Raw genomic sequence first — 26,621 nt, forward strand, 5'->3', positions numbered from 1 at the left:
AAAAAGGTGGATGAAGCATTGTCAGATCCAGATTGGATCTTAGCAATGCAAGAGGAATTAAACGAGTTTGAGAGAAATAAAGTCTGGTACCTAGTCCCTAGACCGAAAAACAAACCGGTTATAGGAACACGATGGGTATTCAGAAATAAACTCAACGAAGGCGGTTTAGTTACGAGGAACAAAGCCCAGTTAGTGGCTCAAGGCTATAAACAGGAAGAAGGCGTTGATTTTGAAGAATCATTTGTCCCTGTAGCTAGACTTGTTGAGGCCATTAGAATATTTTTAGCATATGCAGCTTTCAAAAACTTCAAAGTCTTTCAAATGGATGTTAAGAGTGCTTTTCTAAATGGTAAAGTAAATGAAGAGGTGTATGTTAATCAACCTCCAGGTTTTAAAAATCCAGAACACGAAAATCATGTTTACCGGCTGAATAAAGCCCTTTACGGTTTGAAACAAGCTCCAAGAGCTTGGTATGATACTTTGACACAATTTTTATTTGATCACAAATTTACAATAGGTTTGGTAGACAAAACACTTTTCAAATTTGAAAGAAAGGAACAAATCTTACTTGTTCAGATTTATGTTGATGATATCATATTCGGATCAACCGATTCAAAACTATGTGACAAGTTTTCGAAAATGATGACTGATAGATTTCAAATGAGTATGATGGGAGAATTGAGCTTCTTTCTAGGACTTCAGGTTAAGCAGATTGAAGTCGGAACCTTCATAAGTCAAACGAAGTACACAGCCGAACTACTGAAGAAGTTTGGGATGGATACATGTGCCGAAGCGGCTACGCCAATGAGTCATTCAGTAAAGCTAGACAAAGATAATGATGGTCAAGCCGTTGACATCACAGCATATCAAGGAATGATCGGATCATTGCTATATCTCACAGCCAGTCGACCTGACATTTTGTTTGCGGTCGGAGTGTGTGGAAGGTTCCAAGCAAATCCAAAGCAATCTCATTATACGGCGGCCAAAAGAATTCTAAAATATCTAAAGGGAACTCAAGAAGTGGGACTTTGGTACCCAAAAGACTCAAGTTTCAATCTTATAAGCTACTCAGATGCCGATTACGCAGGATGCAAAATCGATAGAAATAGCACAAGTGGAACCTGTCAGTTTCTAGGCGACCGGTTAGTCACTTGGAGCAGCAAGAAACAAACATCTGTTGCAACATCAACCGCATAGGCAGAGTACATAGCGGCTGGAAGCTGCTGTGCACAACTTCTCTAGATCCAACAGCAACTAAGGGACTTCGGGATAGAAGCCAAGGAATCTCCAATCTTCTGTGACAACACCAGCGCCATAGCGATTACATACAATCCGGTGCTACACTCAAGAACAAAGCATATCGATATTCGACACCATTTCATCCGGGAGCACGTTCAGGAGAAACACATCCGGCTGGAATATGTATCAACCGAGCAACAAGTAGCGGATATATTTACAAAACCGCTACAGGAAGCTAAGTTTTCTCATTTTCGAAATATTTTGGGAATTACTAATCTTAATCAATTGATATCATGATTATGCATGCATGTAATAAACTGGGATATGTGTTCAGGGAGAAGCTCTCGTTTCTCAAACCATATTCAAATAGGCCATTAATAAATCAAAAATGCTAACCGGGAGGAAGTCTCCGGTTATGCCCGATTACTTCATAGTTTCAAATCAAATGTATATTTACTATACGGTTGAAATAACCAGGTTTGAAGTGGATAAGATAAATTCAAAAATGAACAAATGTTGACATAAATCAACGTTTCTTCACAATCGGAACAAAATATCCTACTAAAACCGGTCATGGAAAACCGCTTAGTACAAATGCATTCTGGTCTGATAGAATGAACTTCTCCGGCTAAACCTGGGATGACTGACTGAGTTCTCATGCATATTTTGAAAAATGAAGCTTGTAATCAATAAAAACAGTCTACCACAATCGAGATGACGACATGTGTCCATCATCAAGAGAGGGAGACTCACATCTTGTCAATAGATATTTGTCATCATTATTATCTTTGTAATAATTAGATTTTATCTTGGAAATAAACATTAGTTACTTCAACAAGTTAAAATCTATTAAATGACTGATGACATCATCAAGCATGCTTAAAACTCATTAATCTAGCTGAACCCCTAGCTATATAAACCATCCTTAAACCTTCACAACACTTCACAAGTATCACTCTTGAGATAAACCCTCTCTCTCAAGAACATGAACACCAACTCCCTAGCAAAGAAGATTCTATTGGCAGCTTTTAACTCAATCTACCAATATGAAGATCATGAAGTCAAAGAAATGTTCTTAGCCGTAGAAAGAAGCGGGCTAAGAAGCTTCCTCGAAAACAAATTCATTATTGACTACCTCGTAGTCGAAGAATTCTTTCAGATCGGAAAAGAAGTGCATCGAGATATAATCGTTGCACAAGTCTACGGTCAAAAGTTCTTATTCAGCGAGACGGATTTCGCTGTATACTGCGGTTTGCCCAATGAAGGGGTAACCGACTTAACATACTCCCCGGTGACCATGGAAGAGATGTGTCGCCGGTTCTCAGGATCTGACATCCCTGTTAAACCCTAGGGTGCTAAAAGCCAACTTTGTCATAAGTACCAGCTTCTCTGCGAGATTCTGGGAAAGTCCGTTTTGGGCAGAGAGAAAAGTTACTATTACACCCAAAGGCTCTTCGAGATGATGATCGCTGTAACGGTTGGGACACCGGTTAACTGGTCTTGGATCATCTTCAGTAACCTGAAGAAGATGCTACTCTCAAACAAAATCAGCTACGCTCCTCAACTGAGCGGTTTCTGTGCAAGTCTGGACATCCACTCCGGACCATTCGTAACTCTCCACCTAAGGCATGTGCTCACCAAGGAAAGAGTACAAGAAATGATCGACCGGTGGGAAGCGGTGAAAGCTAGAAGAAATCAAGCGGCTGAGTCATCCAACGTCTAGCCTATCTTTTCCTCTGTCCAATTTTATTTTCTTTCCAAAACCGGTAATTTTGCTGTACTACCGGTTTTGTACCTCAATCAATGAATCAGATTTCCTTCCTCTTTTAAGTCAAAATCTAAAATCATAAATGATCAAATATTCAATATGCCGTATCAAAATAAAATCAGATCACTCTTGGAAACACAAATACTCTTTCTCAATAAGCATGCCTGACTTGATTAGACAAGACATGCCTTTATTCTCTTGGAAAATCACAAAGACATTAATGACTAGACATAAACGGCTAGAATTTTCAAATATTCTCATTAATTGCTCTCAACCGTTCCAAGCTATAAAATGGGACTCAACCCTCCACTCTCAAAACACACTTCCAGCATTCCTTCTCTCTAAAACTTGAAAGTTAAGAAAAATCCTTCCAACACCTTCCTCATCATCATGTCTGCCGAACTCAGAAATACCCTTATCGTCGATTTCGAGGATATCAAAGACAGTGCATACTATGAATGCATTTTTCAGCATATTATAGATTCAGGACTCCAATGCTTTCTTAAAGGTTCGGACACTATCCTTGTGGAGGAGGTGTGTGAATTCTTCAACAACGGTCATATTCTAGATGATGGTAGCATCCGCACCATCGTCGACGGTCAATTCCTTCAGTTTACCGAGGAGGAATTCGCCAACTTCTTTCACCTTCCAACCGAAAGTTTTTCGGACTTCCCAACGCCGTTCCTACCGGCTAAGGAAGACTTCTTCCAGATTTTCTCTTCTTCCGATACTCCGATCAAGGACTTTGGAAAAAAAGAAACCCTCGCTCCTCACTACCAAGTCCTGCATGACTTGGTTCACAGGTCTATCATTGGCCAAATGCCTAACCAAAACTACAACCGAGAGGCATTTGACATCATGATAGCCATCATTCGAAACTCGTCGATCAACTGGGCAACCTACCTCTTCAACAAACTGAAGCGGCTCATGACCGCTGCAAGGGGAAGGACCAGTTTCGCTCCTCAAATCACCCGGTTCCTGTTGTCCAAGCGTCGCAACCTTGGAACCGGTGTTCCGATTGGACCATCCAACACTATCACCATACTCATGATGCACAGGTGGACATCAAGAATTGAGGAACGATCACCTGAAAACACCATGGAAAAGTGGTACGAAAGGAGGATGGAAGGGGGATGGTTCACAGAAGACTAAATTTTTTTTTTGTCTTTCCTTTCCGGTTTTTGGTCATTTTGCTGTACGACCAAAACCGCTCAATGTTAACCACTTCCGTTACTCATGAAATATTTAATCTTCAAAGTCTCCGGTTATCATTTATATCTTTCTTTCCGGTTTCTTAAACTTATACACAAAATCTCAAGGTTAGCCTAAAAACTTTCGGTTAGCAAGTCTTCAAGTAAAACCGGAACCTCGAGCAAAAATGAAAATTTTGAAAAACTTGACCGCCCACGGTTTTACCTCTCAAAATTTACCGCCCATGGGTTTTCCGCACATACCGCCGAAAGTTACTGCAGTAACTTTTGGAGGGAAAGTTGGCGCCAAAAACATCAAATGACGGTTCGTCCTCCAACCGTTCGGAACCGCCATCTATATAAGTTCACATCATCTCATTCGACACTTGTGCTTTCTCTCTCTACAAATCTTCAGATCTTCAAAGCTCTCTTCTCTCCGATCTTCATCGTTCTTCATATCTTCTTTTTTAAAAGCTATCATGGATCTAAGCAAAGCTCCATTCCAATGGATGTTACAAGTTGACTTCGCGGATATTGATGAACATGCCGATGACAAAAACAAGGCTGTTCTTCAACTTCTAAGGGATTCTGGGTTGGAGAAGTTTCTATCGGGTCCGTTCACAATTTATCCGGCGGCGGTGACGGAGTTCATGGCGACGGCGACGCTCTCAAAGAGGAAGATCTCCGCCACAGTCAATGGGAAGGCTATTCTAATCACCGAAGAGTTATTTGCTGAAGCATTCGGTCTGCCCAACACCGGTCTGGACCTAAAGATTGACCTAACCGCTGCAGAATCAAACGCTTCCCGGTTAGTGGTTTCTTTCTCAGATCAGGATCTGGTGATCCATTCTAGCCGAAAGAATAAGCTAAAACCGGAATACAGATGGTTGCTGTCTGTCATCGCCCGCTCAATCCAGGGAAGAGGAGGAAACTTCGACAACCTGACGAAACTTAAACTCAGAATGCTGTTGGCCATTGTCCGCGGTGACAAGGTGGACTGGGGATACGCTATTTTCGAAGAATTTTGCCAGATGGTGATCAAGAAGGACGGCCGGGTTCAGGCCTTTGCAATGCAAATCGTCAAAATCCTTGAGTTCCTTAATGTGGAACTGGGTGAAGGTAAACCGCTTCCAATCACCAATATTCTTGACTCAGAGTCAATGATCGAGAAACCGGAGAAGACGATCAAACCCAAATCTTCAAGAACAAAGTCGTCCAAAGGGACCAGTTCTTCGGCTCCGGCTGAAGAAGAAACCAAGCAGAAGAAACCGGCAAGAAAAGCGGTTGAAACCGAAGCCTCACAAGAACCGAAAAGGAGGAAGAAGGTGGCTGCAAGAAAGAGTTCCAACATACCGGCGGACTCCGAGAAAACTCTTTCTTCGGATAATCCACCAGAAAGAACCGCAGACGTCTTTCAACCAATTCCCATCAACACCGTCGTTCCTACCCCCGTTCCATATAATTCTCCAAGGCATACCAAATCCTCGGGGAGCCAAGAAAACAAGTCAGTCTCCAAGGAGGAAGCAGAGGTAAACGTTCACTCTAAAACCTCCAAGTTACCAAGCAAACGAGTTGAAGAGGTATTAGCCAACGTGGGCTTAAACACCTCTGAAGCAATTGAGGATGTTATCCAAGATATTGCAAAGGAAACCGAAGAGGACGATGTGTCAAGTCGTCGCAAGCCAGTTGATCAGGTTGAGATACCTGATCAGAGTGAAGCACAATCGGTCGAAGAAACGACCAAAACAACAAACATTACACCTCCGGTTCTGGAGGGTAATCTTGAAGAACAGGAACCATCCGGTTCCGCAGGAGGCAAGACAGCTCCAGAAAACCAATCGGCTCAAGATGGGCCATCTGACTTAACCACAATACCTGAAGGTTCTGTTCAGGTCAACAAAGGCAAAGGGGTTCTTATCGAAGATTCAACGGTATCAGGTAAAGATACACTGTAAACCGGTCCTCAACCAGAAGTCATAACCGGGGATGAGGTTACCTTTACCGCAGAGCAAGAAGATGAAGTATTCGATGAACTTCTCAAGGACATGAACAAGGGTGCAAATGATGCGTTGGCTCCATACCTCATGTGGGTGAAGCTCAGGTGTGAAACAAAGTTATCCGACATGGCTCCAGGTCTAAGTGGCAACAAACATTGGGACAGGCTCGTTAGGCTGGAAGAGAGGGCCCTCCAGTTAGCTCACACCGATCTTATCCAACCAGCTTTCAGTAAAACCGCAGTACTTCTTGAAAATGCTCGGTTACAAGCAGTGGAGAATGCCTTTCAAGAAACTAAAGGAGCGACGCTAAATCCGATTGAAATGAGAATGGCCGAACGGTTCATTGCGGTGCGAGAAAAGATAGTACAAAATCTCGATCTTTTTGATATGCAGTGGAGGAAAGGTTTCCAAAGCCAACTCAATAATGCCGACCTATATCAAAGTAAGCCATTCTATGCGGTCGGTGAGACATCCGGAACGACCGAAAACCTGGAACAAAACTCTTCTCAAACCGCCAAAGCTCCGGAAATCGATCAAATTAAGCAAGCGGTGGTTGATACAGTTGATTCATGCCTTGGAAGATATAAAACCGCAACCGATGAAAGGATTGCAACGGCTGAAGCTAACCTGTCAAACTCTATGAAGTCCATGATAGATACGGTTATGCAGACCTCAGTCAAAACTTTGATAGCCAAATCCATCCAAACCGCAACCGCTCCATTATTAGACATGCTGCAGGCAATGGCCATTCAAATTGGGGAGATGTCCAAAGTTCAAGTTAGCACAACTCAAACGCAAATCGAATCGGATGCTGAAACCGCGAAGAGGCTGCAAGAGGAAGAAATGGAAAGGATACGGTTGCAGAAGGAGATTGAAGACAAAGACTATGAGTTTGCTCAGAAGTGCAACGAGGAGGAACAGGCCAACATCCAGAAACTTCCACTGGTTCAACCGTCCCATTCAATGAACACAAGGAATAAGAAGAAACCAAGCGCGGTTGTGAACGTAATCAAGCGGGCCGAACAAAGAGCTGTTGTACCAATCGCGCTAAATGTGCAACCGCTTGATGAAGAAGAAGAAGAAGATGCTGAGGAACTTAACTAGCGGAAGAGAAGGGCAGTTGAAGGCTCAACCGCAACTCCAAGCTTCAGACCAATTATTGCTCCACCGCCTCCTCCACCAAAACCGGTTTGTGCTAATTTTGGGTTCAGCAAAAAGACTCCAAGCCATTCGAGTGTATGGGCCGGAATGCTGATTGATGCTGAAAGACGTGAGAGAGAGTGGAAGGCAAGAAAAGAAGAAGAAAGAAGACAGTTTGAGAAAGCACTGGAAAAAGAGCTTCACAAGGGGGGACCATCCAGGCCCTAATCTCTCTTTATTTCCGTCAAAACAATTTATGTTTAATTATGACTCGGAACTTGGTTATTTTACTCTTCTGATAGTTTCCACATACATTTTTGGAAAATCAAACATATGCTTTTGAAACATCTTCTTCCAACAGAAAATAATTAAAACGCTAAACAAGCTTTTCAAAACCGGCCACTCATTACAAGTTTTGAATATTTATTCTAGATAATCAAAAAGGGAGAAATTGATAGAAAAATTAAGTAAGTTAATTTTCAAAACCGGCCACTCATTACAAGTTTTGAATATTTATTCTAAATAATCAAAAAGAGAGAAATTGATAGAAAAATTAAGTAAGTTAATTTTTGGAACCGGCCAGACGGACTAAACAGTTGTTAACTTTCATGTGCAGATACAGATCAAAACCGTATGAACCGGTTGGGGCATCAAAACCGGTTGCTGCTATACTTCAAAGAAATCAGTTCCAAGTGATCAAGTTAAAGATCAGAGGAACCGGTTTTCACTTTCTCAAGCGACCGGTCAGCAAAGACAAAAGCTTACAAACTAGCTGGATCATACAACACAAGACACAAAAACCGGAAGATGCGAACTTCAAGAGTGACGTACCATGACGAAAGAAACGTGTCTTGAAAGAATAAAATAAGATCGGATCCGATCGGAAGCATGCGAGGAAAGCAATGATGCTTTATTGATCCGAAGTTGACAACTTGAAGTGCATGTCTAACACGTGTCCAAATCTGAAAACCGGCTATGTCATCTTCTGCTCAGAGCTGCCTGCATGACTGCCAGGTGTTGAGGAAAGTGAAGCGTGCAAGCTACCTCTCTGCACCGGCGTGATAACGATCAACCAATCCAAAGGAGAGAGAAGAAAAACGACCGTTGGCTCTTCTCAGCTATAAAAGGGAGATGAAACGTCTTCATTTAATGCAGTTGTGAAAGTTGTTGAAATCAAGATTACGAAAAAGCATTAAGTTAGAGAGATAAACTCTTATATTCCAAAACCGGTGTGTCTAAAACCGGAAGCTCTCTGTGTGTATTTGTGTTGAATTGTTGTATTACATCAAAGAGTGAGTTTGGTGTAACCGGCGAGTAGCGAAGTTGGGCTCGACCGGAGGTATTGTGTTAACTATAAAAGTTAGTGGAGATCCTTCTCATAATCTGAGAAGAAGGGGTGACGTAGGAGAGTTTGCTCCGAACATCCATAAAAAATCCTTGTCTCGTGTTCTTTCGTTGCTTTCATTATTTACTTTACCTAACCTCAAACTAATCATACGCCTTGAACCGGTCACTCATATCCATAAAACCTACTCCTCCTAAAACATCATCTAAAGTCGCTTACGTTGCTTCAACCTGAAACAGACATTTCCGCCATTGAACCCGGTTCAAGAGTCTGTGACAGTTTGTGCAGTGCTGAGAACGGTTTTAGTCTCTAACCGGACTATCACCAAAGAGTTGTGTGTTGTAAGCGGCCACCCTTCCTGAAACCGGAAACACCCCGGTCCTCCAAGGGCGTCCCCGATCCTAACATAACGGAAGGTGTTCTTTCGGTATCGGTTGACTGACTAACCGATTTATCATCCATCGACTTATTTCCTTTCTTCGCTTTTCCCTTACTTCTTTAACCTTAGGCTTCTTAGCCTTCAGTTCACTTTGCTTTGGTTCCTTCTCTTTTAGTGTCTTTGCGGCTCTAACTAGACATTTTCCGATGTTTACGGCATTTACAATTTTGGAGTTGAGAAGAGGAGTACCTGATCCGGTTGGGATCTGAATATGTTGCAGTATCTTACCAATCTGCATGGCGTAGCCTAGAGACCGTTCCTTCTTTCCGGCCACCATTTCACATAAGTTCTCAAATAGTACACTAGCCCAGTCAATTTTATCGCCACGAATAATGTCGGTCATCATCTCAAACTTGGGCTAAGTCAGGTTATCAAAATTACCTCATTTCCCTTGAATGGATTTGGAAACGATGTCGCATAGCCACCGATATTCGAACTTCAACAGTCTTTTCTTTCCGGTGAACTCCACCAATTCATCCGTATTGGAGATTATTTTCAGAATTTCCACAGACTCTTCTTCCGGTAAGTTTGTCGAAAAATCGCGTCCCTCAGTGGGCAGACGAAGGGCTGCGGAAAACGTTTCCTCCGATAGCTGGAACTCAGTGCTACCCACTTTTGAAGAAATAACCTTCTTCTTCAGACTTACGTTCTTAAAGAACTCTTTAACTTCCTCCTGATAGACCACAAACGGTCCGTCCAGGAAGGATTCCAGACCAAAATGTTTGATCAGATCCATCATCCTCTTGATTTCTGCAGTTCCGTTGTTGTTGATGTCTTTGAAATCCACCTGCACGATGTGAACGAAAAGTGCACTATCACGTCCCATATTTGAGATTTAAAGAAGGGTTATGAAGAATATAGAATAAATTGAAGGCAAGAACAGTTAGAATGCACAATAGAGAGAGAGTAAGCGTGAATAAAATAATGAGCAAGTATACCTATATATATGGAGCAGTTTGTGACGGTTACATAACTGAACTGTCACGTTCTTTTGGGAAAAAGCGCCAAAGTTTCCCTCCAAAAGTTATTGCGGTAACTTTTGGCGGTAAACTCGGGGCTGTAAACTATGGGCGGTAACGGCGGTCCATTTAAACGTTAACATGAAGTTAGCCGCATTATCTAAGATGAACCGGAAAATTTGATAAGTTAGCCGAAATTTTTTAAGTTCACCGAAATTGATAAGCTAACCGAAATTTTTGAGACATCCGTTTTAAACGTTAAAGTGAATATTCTTTGAGGTGAACGAGATTGAGAATTCAACCGAGATATGTTTGAGATCTAACCAAATTTTTTGAATTTCACCGAAATTGACAAGGTACCCGAAATTTTGTGGGTTAACCAAGATTTTGAAATGAGCGGTTAAATTTAAGTAGGAAAAACAAACGGTCGTACAATAAAATGACCGGATTGTTCAGAAACAACAAGTGCAAGATATTAAAAGGCTTAGTCCCTAGTTCCCATTCTTTCAATCGAGCCTTCCACCGTTGAACCGGTCCTTGCTTCTATTCTTTGAATCCATTTTTCCACCGTTTTTTCAGTCAGAATGTTGGCCGAACTCAGTGGAGTTCCCGGTCCAGTATTTGGGATGATGGAGCGAAGATAACGGTTTATCTAAGGAGTGAAACCGATTCTTCTTCTACGGGCTCGAATCAGCTTCTTCAAGAGGTTGAAGATGAGGGAGGCTCAGTTGATGGGCATATCTTGTGTTATTGCGATTATCATTTCATAGACTTGTCGAGTGTAATTATGGTTCATCATATGTCCCAGAATGGAACGTTGAATGATATCACTGAAAATTTCAACGTGAGGGGCAAGATCGGATATGCTGCCATGATAGTTGACCGGATTGGAGGTGCGAGAGAGTGTCTAGGAGAAATCCTCATTTGCTTGGATGAGGGGAGATGGAAAGTCCGAAAATCCTTCGGATGGTAGATCGAAGAATTCCGCAAATGAGTCTTTAGAGATCTGATAGAATTCACAATCTATGTAAGTAGTGATGCTCCCATCATCCTTACAACAACATTTTTGAAGAACTCGGTGAGTTTCTCATCTAGGATGGAATCGGATCCTTCAAGAAATTTCCGTAGTCTGGAATGAACAAGAGGATAAAATATAACTTCTCTTGCTCTAGAGGATAAGACGGATTCGAAATCGATGATCAAGGAGTTTCTGATTTGTGGATTCATCTTGAAGGATGTTGGATGTGAGAGTTTTAGCTTAAAGAGAGAAACGCAAGGAATGTTGTGATTTTGATTTGTTGGTGAGGAGCTCTTTAAATAGTTGAACTGTTTTAAGGACATTTATCAACTTCATTTATTGAGAGGATTTGTCTGTTATGAGATATCTTGTGAATATTCCTAAATTGAATTCTTTTGGGGATTTGGGCAAGATATTCTTTTTTCAAGAATATATCTTGGGAAGGAGTGATATAAATTGTCCTGCCTAGGTTGAACGGTTAAGTTTTTGAAAAACGGTTAAGTGTATTCTTTGTTTTTAACATATTCAGTTTCAAGCTTTGAGAAGCGGTAGCTTTTCCCTGAGAATGTGCCCGGTTAGATATTAAATATTTGAAAAAGGCAGTAGACCGAAATTTTTAACACCGAATTTCATTTAAAATAGGAAATTTTCATAACCGAAAGAACAAAAAAAATATTCGATTATGAATTTTGGGATACATATTGAACCGATGGACCTTAAAATTAGTAGTGAGATGGACCAATAGCCGGAGTCTTTCTGGCTTTTGCTTTGTCAATCAAGTCAAGGCGTGCTTGGATCCTATCCTTTGTCAGCAACTAGTTCAGATAGAGGTTGGCACTTGGGCCGAGATAGACGTTGAGATCAAAGAACATACCGCATAACTATGGAGCATATCCAGTTTGTCCTTTGTTAGAAATGATCATATCCTTCAGATTGTTGAATATGATCAGGGACTAGTTCAACGGAGTGTCTTCGGTGATGGCAACCATCATTTCAAAGATTTTCTGGGTGTATTGTTGAGTGTTTGCTCTTGCAAAAACACTTTTGCTAAGGATTTCACTAGGGGTTTGAAACTCATTTTGAAGAGAGCTCTTGGATCCCCAAGTGTTGATGGGAGTCATAGAGCCGGAAAAGTGATGACGCATCTCATTGATGACTATTGGAGAGTAGGTAAGATCGGTGAAGCCTTCAGTGGGTAAACCATAGCTTAGTGCTAGGTCTATTTCATTGAAGAAGATGGTTTTACCATGAACTTGAGCGAGGTTAATATCCCCTCAATAACCTTAGCGGTTCTGAAAATTCATTAACTACATTGTAGTCAATGACATATCGGTCCTCTAGAAATTTTTGTAAACCGGTGGTTTCAAGAGATCAGAACAGACATTGAATTTCAACATCGTCAGATTGAGAAGCAAATTCGAAGTCGGTGAGAAGAACTTTGTTTGCAAGAAGGAAAGACATTTTGTTTAATGATGTTGACAGAGAGTGTGATTGGAAGTGAAAGAGGAATGTGTTATTTAAATACCCATGGTTCGGTTAGCGTATCTAGGTGGGTTATATTCATGTTTAGATATGATGGTTATTTCCAAGAAAAATAATGATGAGATTAGATGTTCAAAGAAATTTTGATGGAATGTTAGTCTTTCTCTTAATAGTGATAGACATGTGTCTTCATGTTGTTTGAAATTTAGACTATTTTCTTTTTCAAAGGATAATTTTTAAGCATGCGTGACAAACAATGTCCACCTGTCCCATGTTGAACGGAAAATAAACTAATCGAAATTAAGATATACATAATCAGTTGATTTTTCATGACCGGTTTTTCGAGATAGATTATATATTTTGGATAAATACTTGCTCATTAGGCAATAGTTATTCAACTTAAAAAATAATTCCATCGGTTTTATCTGAATCATTTGAACCGCTTGATTTGTGTACATATAATTTGGTAAGTTGATTTAACATACTCGACTTTTTATCCCATTGATTTTTCATGCACATGATGGATAAGGTTCCGAACGTTTTTTAAATAGAGTGCAAGTTTTCAAAACATATACGATTAGTTTTTCAAAAAGTTCCAAGAGCATGATTTGAGAAGCGTGAGCTTCTCCCTGAGACCATGCCCCAGTTTTTCATGAGAAAAATCTTTTTGAAAACATGAAGAAGCATTTAAGACAAAAGTTGAATGCTATCAACAAGTCCTAAAATGTTTCTAAAGAAACAAAACTTAGCTTTCGGTAGTGGCTTTGTAAAGATATCGGTCACTTGCTGATCGGTTGAGACATATTCTAGCAGATGTGCTTCTGCTGCACATGTTCTCGGATGAAATGATGTCTGATGTCGATATGTTTTGTTCTTGAGTGTAGCACTGGATTGTATGTGATAGTTATCGCGCTGGTGTTGTCACAAAAGATTGGTGATTCTTCAGCAGTTATACCGAAATCCTTTAGTTGCTGTTGGATCTAGAGAAGTTGAGCACAACAGATTCCGACCGCAAGATACTCCGCCTCTGCGGTTGAAGTAGCAACCGAAGTTTGTTTCTTACTGTACCTTGAGATAAGTCGGTCACTCAAGAACTGGCATGTACCACTGGTACTTTTTCGGTCTATTTTACAGCCCACGTAGTCTGCATCAGAGTAGCTGATTAGGTTAGAGCTTGAATCCTTTGGATACCATAATCCCACATCTTGAGTGCCCTTTAGATATTTCAGGACTCTTTTAGCCGATGTATAGTGTAATTGCTTTGGATTGACCTGAAATCTTCCGCATACTCCGACCGCAAACAATATGTCCAGTCGGCTTGCAGTCAGGTGCAATAGTGAGCCGATAATCCCTCGGTAAGCCGTAATATCTACTCCTTGATCGTCCTCATCTTTGTCTAACTTGATAGATGAACTCATAGGAGTTGCGGCTGAAGAACATGTGTCATTCCGAAGTTTTTAGCAATTCAGTTGTGTACTTGGATTGGTTGATAAATGTATCTCCCTCGATCTACCGAACCTAGAGACCTAGAAAGAAGATTAACTCCCCCATCATACTCATTTCAAATTTGTCAGTCATTAAATTTGAAAATTTGTCACACAACTTAGAATCGATTGAACCGAAAATTATGTCGTCCACATAAATTTAAACCAGTAAAATTTGTCCCCTTTTCTCAAATTTAAACAAGGTTTTATTTACCGAGCCTATGGTAAAGTCATGATTAAACAAAATTTCTGTTAATGTATCATACCATGCTCTAGGAGCTTGTTTCAAACCGTAAAGGGCTTTATCTAGCCGATATACATGACTTATTAATTCTGGATTTTTAAAACTAGGAGGTTGTTCAACATAAACCTCTTCACTTAACTCACCATTTAGAAATGCACTTTTAACATCCATTTGAAATACTTTGAAATTTTTGAAAGCCGCAAACGCAAGAAATATTCTAATGGTTTCAAATCTAGCCACGGAGAAAATGATTCTTAAAAATCAATGCATTCTTCCTGTTTATATCCTTATGCCACTAATCTGGCCTTGTTCCTCATAACCAAACCGTTTTCATTGAGTTTATTTCTGAACACCCATCTTGTTCCTATAACCGATTGATGTTTCAGTCTTGGAACTAGATATCAGACTTTATTTCTCTCAAACTGATTCAGTTCCTCTTGCATTGCTAAGATCCAATTGAGATCTATCAATGATTCATCAACTTTTTTCGGCTCAATTTGTGATATGAAAGTCGAGTTTTCATAATCTTCTAAAAGTTGATGCCTAGTTCGGATGGGTGATGAGGGGTTACCTAAGGATGATCTTTTTTCCTTTTAATGTTCGGTCCGGTTATTTCTCCCAAGTGACCAGTTATCTGATCAAGGTTAGACATACCGGGAGGCTGAACATAGTCAAGCAAACCGGTTTCCTCGGTAAACTTTGAGTTGTCAACTTTCTGCTGTGAGGTAGCTTGATCCGGCTGATTTTCAGCATTAACCGCTTGATCATTGACAAATCTTCTAAAAACAGGGACCTCATCTGCATCATCGGATTGGATATTTGAATTTTCCAACCGATTATGTAGATCAAAGGATGAAGCAGTATTGCTTTCAACCGATTCATCGAAAACAACGTGCGAAGATTCTTCAACATTTAAGGTCCTAGTATTATATACTCTACATGCCTTACTAACTACTGAATAACCCAACATTATTCATATATAAGATTTAGCATCAAATGTGGTCAAATAATGTTTGTTGTTGATGTGAATGCAACATTTACAACCAAAAATCTAAAGATAATGGATGTTAGGCACTCTGTTATAGTATACTTCAAACGGTGTTTTATTTATCCGTTTGTTGATCATAGATCGGTTTTGTGTATGACATGCACTGTTGATAGCTTCAGCCCAAAACTTATGAGTGACACCCGAATCGGCTATCATGGACCTTGCGGCTTCTTCGAGAGTTCGGTTTCTTCTCTTGGACAGTCCGTTTTGTTGAGGAGTTCTAGCACTAGACAACTCGTGCCTAATACCGGAATCATCAAGAAATGCAGTTATCGTGCTGTTTGTAAATTCGGTTCCTCTATCACTTCTAATCTTATTTATTCATATTGATTTCTCATTTTGTAATCTTCTAAGCAGTTTAATCAAGTTTGGAGTAGCTTTATTTTTGGAAACCAGAAAAATCACCCAAGTAAATCGAGAGTAGTCATCAATAACAACCATAGTGTAATGCATACCACCTAGGCTTGTGACCCTGATCGATCCAAATAAATCCATATGAATTAATTCTAAACATCGGTTTGATTGAAAATTGACTTTATTTGTTTTCCCATTTGACATGCAAAACATACTTTATTTTTTGCAAATTTCATGTTAGGCATTCCTTGGACTAACCCTTTGGTACAAATAAATTAATATTTTTAAAGTTCAAGTGGTTTAGCCGTTTGTGCCAGAGCCAATTTAAATCATTTTTAGTTATCATGCAAACCGTGTTTTCACTTTTCATTTTCCAATCTACTTTGTAAATGTTTCCTAACCTATTTCCGGTTAATAAAACGTTACCCTAAGTGTTCTTAACTAAACATTCATGTTTGTGAAATTCAACCGTGTATCCTACATCACACATTTGACTAATATTTAGCAAGTTAAAATGCAGGTTTTCAACAAGAAGTACATATTACTTATAGGTTTCCATAGACAATCTTACCCTTGCCCACGGCTCTACCTTTAGAGTTATAACCAAAAGTGATCATTGCACCAGTTTTCCTGAATGATATTGGTTTGCAAACCACTGTTTCCGGTCATGTGTCTAGAGTAACCGCTATCCAGATACCATTTCGAGTTTCCTAGCCGCTTGTTCTTCATAATCTACAAAAATAAATATTTACACTTATTTGGTACCCACATTTACTTGGGTCTGTGGTTGATTAGTCCCTTGGGAATCTAAACTTTAATTAGTCGAATGACTTTCCCAGTAATAGTGTTAATTATTTCACTGTTACCTGGCTTGACATCTCTTTGTCTGCCAGTTGGTGTTTCATTGTATCGTGGTGAATGTTGATTTGTTCTGTATGAACGTATGTCGGTTTCTTCTCTTACCGGTCGGTTGACTTTCCTACTCTCAGGATGAAGCCATTTAGCCGTGTCGGTTGGACTTACATATTTAATTTCCATAGCTAGTTGTATGTTATGATCTGCCTCGGTAACGGTTGAACTACTTTTAACAAAACTTATGAACGGAAGCTTGTTCTTGTTGAGATTCAACTCTTTGGAATGTTTCTGGTTAGCTGATTTACCACCTTTGTATCCAAGGACAAACTTGCATTTTGGGTGTCTTTGGTAGATAAACATGTGACTTATGACTTCACTGGATTTCTTACAAGCAGCCATGACACACTTAGATCTTTCATTTTCTTCGGTTTGCGATTGAACTGTCTCCTTGAGCTTCTCATTCTCATAGGATAGTTCAACTGGTTCATCGGTTTTGGTTCCACTTGATTCACCGGTTTAGAAGTTGCTCGGTTGATCAGTATGGACACTCAACCGGGTTGGTACACGGGCAAACAGGTTCTTGAACTCAATGACCATGTCGTTGAGAGTAGTGACCAAATCTTCCTTGTTAAACTATTCAGAAGAGAAATCAGATACCTCTTCCTCCTTAGCCATGAGACAAGGAAATTCGTTGTCATCGTTCTCCATGTCGGAATAAGCCCAATAGCTACCACCGTCATCGACTAGTAATGCCTTCTGAACTTCTTTGCCTTCACCGGATTGCTGATATTCACCTCTCTGGTTATTGTCAGTCGGTCTTCGGTCATCCGGTCTTCGGTCGTCTCTCCTTGGTCTTCTGCATTCCGACATGTAGTAACCTAAAGAATTATAATTATAACATCTAACATTAGATTTATCACCGTAGTTGTAGTTGTAGTTGTTGTTGTTTGATGGTTGACTCTTCTTTATGGGTCATTGCATCTTCGGTAAACTGTTCATCGGTTTTGATTGGTGCCGGAACGGTTGTCTCCACATATGTCACTAGAGCTTTGGTTGCGGTTGACGTTGAGGATTCATCTTCGATCCGAGATCTCATCTCGAACTCGTATGCCTTCATGTCCTCAAACACATCACGCAGTTTCATTTTCCCAAGACTGTTAGATTCTCGCATCACCATTATTTTTATTTCCCAAGAACTAGGAAGAGATCTCAATGCTTTGACAATGGTCTCTTTGTTGTCATACTTCTTCCTAAGTGTAGACAACTCATTCACCACATTTGTGAACCAATCACTGAACTCCTTCATGGTTTCACCCGATTTCATTTTAATGTTCTCAAATTTCTGAGTTGCCACCAGTATCTTGTTTTCTTTTGTTCTTTCATTTCCCTCCTGAAGTTGAATCACCGTTTCCCAGACTTCCTTTGTAGTCATACAATCTCTGACTTTTCCGAAAGTATTTGTCTAAAGATTTGAAGATATGTCTCCTGCAATCGTTGTCTATGTTGTTTTCTCCTCCTATCTTCGGTTGTCCATTCACCCTTTTCCATCTCAATTTTTATCGGACCTTCGTTAAGAATGGTCTCAATTTCATCATCCATGGTAATCAAATGTAGATACATCTGAACCTTTCAACCGACAAACGCCTCACTTTCTAGAATTGAGGGCTTCTTATTGTGAGTCATGTTTCCCAGCTTCGTATTACTTGAGTGTTGAGACTAGCTACTCTGATACCACTTGTTAGGATCGGGATCGCCAATAGGGGACCAGGGTCCGGCTGAAGGAGACCTCTTAACACAAAAACACACACACAACGGTTGGCTCTAATTCGGTTAAGAATTAAAACTTGTCTGAACATTACACAAACTGTCACAAACTCTTGAACCGGGTTCAAGTGCCGAAGTAGTTTGTTTCATCTTGAAGTAACACACACGAATCGGTTGGAAATGAGAGTGAAGAAAAGTCGGTTAAAATGAGGGAAACCGGTTCGGTTGGTTTGGTGACTGGAATTAAGTGAAAGACAAAGAACACAGATTTTTTGGATGTTCGAAGATAAAGCTCCTACGTCACCTCTTCCTCTGTTCGGAGAGAATATTTCAAAACACAATACAAAATCGAGTCTTATTTACTTCTCAATGTACACTTTACAAATACTCACACAGTATTGTAATACACTCTTACAAATATGTAAATACACAGATTTCTTCAATTCGTTCTTATCACTCAATAGCTTTTCAGATTTATCAGAGTTTATTCGCAGGATTCAGAGTTTAAAGCTTTTATGATGAGCGCAAGAATCAGATTGAAGAGAAGAAAGTTACCGCGCGGGAGCTGGAGACTTAACCAAAGAGTTTTTTCAGCCTTTGTGCTTCCTTTTATAGTGGAAATATGACAACGGTCATATTTCTCTCTCTTCAAGGTAATTGGTCAGAAGGAGTCGTGCCGATCCGGATTAGGTGCCTTGCACGCTTTGTCTTTTGTACACATGGCAGTTGTATATTTGGTGGTCGCTTACCCCTTGAAGATTGCTTGTAGACTTGTACAAGGTCAGGTAATCATTTGCCTGTATTTTTGTCTTGTTTTATAACCTTTGTTGGATCAAATTATTTTGACTAAGTGTCAAAGTATTTTGACTATAGGAATTTTGATGATGAGTGTGTATAAAACATAATTTAAGCCGTCTAATCGTTTTTGGTGTAGGTGTATCGAAAACAGGTTATATTAGACTAAGTCTAAATGAGGTTCATTAGACTGATTGGCCATTAGATGCATTGAGTTAGACGTGCAGTCTAACGGATACGCAGTTAGACGTGTAGTCTAACAGGGGTAGTTAGACGTGTAGTCTAACAGGGGTAGTTAGACGTGCAGTCTAACGGATACGTAGTTAGACATGCAGTCTAACGGATACGTAGTTAGATGTGCAGTCTAATTGATACGTAGTTAGACGTACAGTCTAACAGGCGTAGTTAGACTTGTAGTCTAACGGATACGTAGTTAGACGTGTAGTCTAACGGATACGTAGTTAGAGGTGTAGTCTAATGAATACGTAGTTAGACAGTGCAGTCTAACGGATACGTAGTTAGATGTGCAGTGTAACGGATATGCAGTTAAACGTGCAGTCTAATAGGCATAGTTAGACGTGAAGTCTAACATATGAGAGTTAGACGTGCAGTCTAACTCCTTCAAATTAGTCTGGAGGGATGCGTAGTTAGATGTGTAGTCTAACGTATGAGAGTTAGACGTGCAGTCTAACTCCTTCAGATTAGTCTGAAGGGATGCGTAGTTAGACGTGTAGTCTAACGTATGAGAGTTAGATGTGCAGTTTAACTCCTTCAGATTAGTTTGAACGGAACTATAATTAGACGTGTCGTCTAATCCCATTAGACCAGGTGGTCTAATGGATCCTGCTATTAGACGTGGGCGTCTAATTTCATTAGACGAGGTCGTCTAAGTGAAATACGTCTAATGCCATGCTTAAGCATTGGCTTGAAGCTAGCACACGTCTACCCACGATCAACTAGCTGTACGCTACTCCTGCTTCACTTTCCAGTGAGGATCAGTACGACAACCAGTTGCAACAAATTGATTAATGCCACGTAAGAAAATGTTCTTCCTAATACTTGTTTTTGCAGGAATATCCTAGAAGAATATTTGGCGCACTACCAGATTGGTACGGCCACGATCCTAGTGCTCAGAGTCTGCTGTGTACTATGGAGGCGTTACAATGGAAGCTCGCCACGTGTCATTATGGAAGATTTGATCGTTGGTACCTGTTCACTATTTAAAGATCTTCAAGGACAACAGAAAAACTGTTGGAAACTACTGCATGATTTACAGATTAATCTATCTATCGATACTCAGACGAATACAAACTGATATACGAAAGAGCTGCTTTCTTGCTTTACTGTGTTTATCAAGAGAGAGTTAGAATCAAAGTATTGTTTTAGCTGAGTGATATATTTCATCATATTGTAAGTTAAACAGAGTCTGTTCTGTTCAACAATGACCTAATCGTGCGACTGTATTTGATTCTAAGAAACTTATAGTGAATCCTTCCGGTGGTTGGAAGAAGGGGTGACCGTAGGTGAGTTTGCTCCGAACATCCATAAATAAACTGCTGTGTCATTTTCATTCTTTCATTTTTTCATTCTTGGTTCTTAGCTTCAAACCTGAGCAAACATTTCCGCACTTGAATTGTTCAAAAGTTTGCAAGGGTTTGTGTAGAATAGAAAGTGATTTAAATCCTTAACAGGATTTCTATCAAACCGTTTTCCCAAAGCCGTCATTAATAGCCAGACTCCGTCTCTATTGATTACGTCGATCCTATCAACCTTTTTCTTCATATTCCCAAGTAATATTTTGTTTATCTTAACACGTTAACTTTCAACGTATCCATGTCTTTGATTAATCTGTCCATTGGAGATGTGCGCTGGCTTTAAGATCTTCAAGATATTGAGTCAGTCGGACAATTTCGGTTTGCAATTCAACTAGTTTTTATTATGAGCCGATGCGGATTTCTTGGGAGGATAAATTAGTTGAGGAATTCCGGTTTGAGCTTTTTCAGGATAATCGGTTTGATCGTTCTGGTTGGAGATATGTACTTAGATATGGTTTGACCGGTCTGGTTTGAGATATGCACCTGCACATAAAGTTGAATTTTGTTAAATTCTTTTAGATAGTTAATTACAGTTTTTCTAACAGAGCTGAATGAGTTTTGTTTGAATGCAACTAATATGATAGGTATGTCATTTAAAATAGACGGAATAAACGTTTGTTTGTGTAAAAGTCTCAAATATCAAATCTTGGACAGTTTGATCCTCAAATGGCTAAACTTAAAGATAATTGGGCGGTTTTCTTTAAAGAGTGATAGATCCTTTTAAAATTGAGTAAACAAATGAATAAATTTATAATATAAATAAAATTGTATTATTGACCACTTAATTTTTTTTTAATTACCCATCCTTCAATTAGTTCATGATGTGGAAGATTTTAATTAAATTGTAATATTTTCATGTATCTTTTTAAAAAGTGATAATTTGTTACAATCACACTTTTGATAATTACAAAATAAATAATAAAAGTAATTTTGATATAAAAAAAATATTATTTTAATTGATGTTTAATTATAGGTGAAATAAGTTGAAAAGTTAAGTAAAAAAGTAATATTATTGTCCAAATATATACTCATTGCTAAAAAAAGATTTACATTCCCTATATCTATAAATTAAAGTTTTCTTTAAAGAAATATTGATAAAATATTCTTATACTTTAAAAACATAGTAGACCAAATTAAAATTTGATTCGTTAGCATCAGAAAGAAAATCTCATATGGATTCAACATTTCTTTGGTACAATCCTCAAGTTTGCGAATGGTCCAAGGATGAACAAGCTCAATTGGAAAAATGGCTTATCATGTAAGTGATTACTCAATCTCTTTTTATTTATTTTTTCTCTTTTCAATATAAATAAATTTGTTCAGTTTCAAGAAAATTATGCTAATCTAAATGGAAAAACCCATTTCATGAAATTTTAGTTACATCGATCACCTAATTAGTGCTAAGTTAAAACTATATTGATTAAAAATTATTTGATTTTGCATTCTAGGCCTGTTTAGAATAATCTCTTAAACTCGTGGTTTTTTTTCCATTTTTGAGAATTTTTAATAAGATGACATTAAGTCGTTTTTCCTCAAAAAAAAATTATTTTATTTTGTATATTAACCTAATTATATTGCTAATATTAACTTTAAATATTTTGAGATTTTGAAAGAGAAAATAAATTTAATATTGTTTTCATTTTTTTTTCTTGTTTCGATTATGTGTAATGAAACAGATGAATGAATTTACTTTTATTTAATTATTATTTATTTTCTATTATGTTGAACTCTATGTTATAAATATAATGTGGTGACATATTCTGTATTTATTTTATTGTGTATCATAAAATAGTTGTGCATATTATCTACAGTCGACTTCTTTAAAACAAAATTGTAATAAATAAATGGATTTGGTTTTTTCTTATTATTCTTTTAAGAGGTGTTGTTTATTCTTTTATTCTTATTTTTATTTGTTTTCATTATGCCCTCTATATTTTTTTCTATTTCTCATTCTAATTAACCTTCTCATTTTAATTATGACTCTTATTGTAACGATTGACTTTTTTTTTTCAAATAAGCTTAAATAATAATTATCATTAACATATATTTCAGATATGCATCAGAGACCAACATAGACAAATATATAAAGATTGCTGATCATTTGCCTGGAAAGACAATTCGTGATGTGGCATTTCGCATCAAATGGATAATTGTTTGTGTTTCTTGAATCATAACCTATTAATCTCATATGGTGTTTTTTTCTTTATGTTTCAATCATGAAAACATTTGATGTTTTATGATTTGCAGGAAAAGAAAATTATGAAAAAAGATAAAATGGTATTTTCTTAATTATTTGTGCAATCTATTGTAAACTATACCTATTTTAATCTTCTCCTACAATAAAAGTTTTAAATTTCATATTGAAATTAATTAAGAATGCAATTGTTATTTATTAATGGGTCTTCCTTTCTTTTCAAAAACAGGGCACAAAGAAACCGGATGATGACAAACCTCATATCTTTGTGGGTTCAATTAATTCACATGAGACAGCCTCGTTCAAAGGTTTTTCTATCAAAACTTTTCTTTTGTGACAATAATCTCGTAACTCAATAATGAGATCTTGTTGTAAAATTTTAGAATTTTTTTTTGTGTCTTTTACTATTATATGGTTTAATGGGTTTAATCAGAGTTTTCTTTTCAAATTAAAAATAATAATAATTTGTTTCTATTATAGCTACATTAGGCGGAGCTGGAGAGCTGTTTGAAGAAAATAACAAAATTTATGATCAAATTACCTCAAATTTCAGCTTTCTCGAGGTGAATCATGAATTTTCTACATTAATTAATCATCATTTTAGTCTAATCTGATTTTATATGGTTTTATTTTTATTGCAGATACATACGAATTCCAATCTCTTAAGCCAAACAAAGAATAACATATTTAAAATGTTTAGCAAGTATGATACTTTATCTTCCATCATTCCTTTTATTTTAGTTTTGGATTTGTTGAGTTTAACAACTATTTTTTGATAGATTTAACATTTAATAATTGGAACTTATTGCTTGATATTTGTGATTGTGAAGCATGGATGAAGATATAGAGCTAATGAAGCACTTGCCGCCAATTCCCGAAACGATTAACATTGAAGTCGCCAATTTGTTCGTAGGGCCTTCTTAGGTTAAAATGATCTTACTTTGCTATTTTTCTCTTGGGAGTTTTCTGAATTCACTTTCTACATGGATAAACAAGTTGACAATTATTCTACCCTATTCTTGTTTGATTTTGTTGTTGTTTAGATGTTTGAATGTGTTGAACTATTTGAGTTTTTATGGATTCTTTTTACTCCCCCAATGAATGGTTAATCGTGATAAATTTTAGTTTTGTTTTTAAATATTGTGAATGGTGAATTGGTTTTTGTGGTTCACAATTGGCTCATGTTGAAAAGATATTTTATAATCTTTTTAATTCTATAGAAAAACTATTTATATTTGTTATTGGTTGTGGTAAGATTATATTAAAAACAATCAGTCTAGTGGTGTCGTTTATGTTCACAATAGGTTAGTCAAATAAATTAGCTTTGAATATTTTTGGGGATTTTCATTTCTTTGAGATTTTATACATGTTAATTTGTTTTGATTTTTTCCCATGAATTTTTTCATTGGTCTCATGGATAGCTAATATTTTTTTTTTATAAAATTTGTGTAGTTAAACTTTAATGTTTTGCATACAAAAAAAATGTTAATCATTATAAAATTTTATATTCTAGTTATATTAGACGTTATTAGAGAGTTAATTGAACAAAAATAACTAAGCTTAGAATCAAATTATTCAACTTTCAACTCATGGTTTTATATTTTTCATCAATAATAAATAATTCTTCTTCTCTAATATCATTTTTAATATATTTAGTTAAATAATTATTTAATAATTTGTAAATTATCCGGGGTGTAAAAATATGAACTCATGAACATGTGCCTCTAGAAAAATGATTAATCTATTTAATATTAAATGTTAATTGTTTTCCTAAAGTAATGTGTAATTATGGTTAAACAAAGAATAATCAATTTGTTTAGGAAAAACAGTTATTTAAATTATTATTTAAAAAATGAACTCTAAAAATATTGTAAATTAAAGAAATAATTGAAGAAAAAATGAAAACAAAAACATTTTAAATTATAATAAAGTTTAGAAGACAATATGTATACTTGGAAAACATGTGTATTCCTCGCTATCCAGCGATTTTATTGCCATTTTCTGACTATTTCTTTTTCAAAAAAAACTTTAAAAAATAATAATACCTCCCAACAAAAAATAAACGTTATCAAAAGGGATGTTTAACGACGCTTATTTAAGCGTTGGTAAAAATAATTCAAACGTCGCCAAAGTCTAATTTATTTTTAAACTATTATTTTAACAATTATTTTAAAATGATATTTTAATATTTAATTTTTTTTATAAATTAAATAATTAAATTAAAACAACATTTCAAAGATAATAAAAAAATAAATAATTAAATGAAAGAACATTAATTAGTTAACTTACATATAATTCTATTTATTTAAATAAAATGCAATTAAATTTGAAATAAATAGTTTCATTGAGATAGAAATAACTTTACTAATCTCTGTCACACTTTCATCCACGGTCAGGATCCTTCGACAATTTGAGATCCTTAGGCAATTTGAGTGTTGGTACAGTTGACTCAGCTTCTATTAATGCATCCACAATTGCCTCAACTTCTATTAACCAACTTCTATTAATGTATTCACAATTCTCATTTTCAAGTCAAATGAGTAAACAACAAATATGACAATGGTTTCAATACTTCTATTAGAAAAACAAAGTGGCATGCATACCTCTTTTGCACCACAAATGCTACCACAAATGATGGCCATGGTTTAATGGTTTGAACTCTTACAAGGGCCATTTTCATGTCAAATGAGTACACAATCAAAAGTACTTAATAAATACTTAACAAACAAGATTCAGTCATTAACCTAGGCCAAAAATCTATGACCCGAGAACATAAACAATGAAATGCTAACAAACATTAGTTATGCTGATAACCCTCTAAAATTTTGGGACATCCAACAAATAAAATGTAAAAAAAAAAGGCAAAGATAACCTTCTGAAAATGTTGGTATAGCCAGCAAATAAAATGAAAAAAAAGGCAAAGAGATTGTCAATTAATAATTGGACCCCATTAAGTAAAATCTGATTTCTAAAAGAGTTATTCAATAAAAAAATGAGAAAAGCAATTCCGCATTAACCAAAGACCTAACTAACTTAAAAAATAAGATCACCTTTATGTGGATATTCCTCCCACACCGCATATTTCTCCATCTGCTGATGTACCCACTCCTAACATCCAATCTTTAAATAGACAATAACATATCAAACACCGAAGATAATAGAAAATAGTAAAGACCAAATACACCACCAAATATTTAGAAGATAAATATGCATTCACAACAAAAACTTTCAAGAATGTTGTCTCCAAGGTAGTCATTAAAAGGCTAAGATCAAGTAGGAAATGAAGTCTTAAATTAAAACATCTTTTACAAGCTCATAAATTAACACAATGCTCAAGTTGACATTTTAACATGAACTTGTGAAAACATATTAGACGATAATTATGGATCAATACTCAGTACCATTAAATGAAAAAAAAATCCATGATATTAATGCTAAGATAACTGTAGGTTTCTACCTCTTGAACTATTTTGAGTCCCCAAAAGATTAAGGGGATTTCCAATCTCGGCATTGTCACTTCAAGAAGCAAAACATGTTAGAAACAACAATAAGCCTTTTATTACATAAAAACAAAAAACTATATTTTATTGGGTATAAAATAGTACACCTTGAATAATAAGCACCACTCTTTCCACGAACTTCAGCTAGGTGTTCACATTTAACTGCAACAAGAAAAATAAGATAAAAATAACAACAAGGAAATAATCAAGA

The sequence above is a fragment of the Impatiens glandulifera genome, chromosome 8, assembly GCF_907164915.1.
Source record: "Impatiens glandulifera chromosome 8, dImpGla2.1, whole genome shotgun sequence".
NCBI classification, from domain to species: Eukaryota; Viridiplantae; Streptophyta; class Magnoliopsida; order Ericales; family Balsaminaceae; genus Impatiens; species Impatiens glandulifera.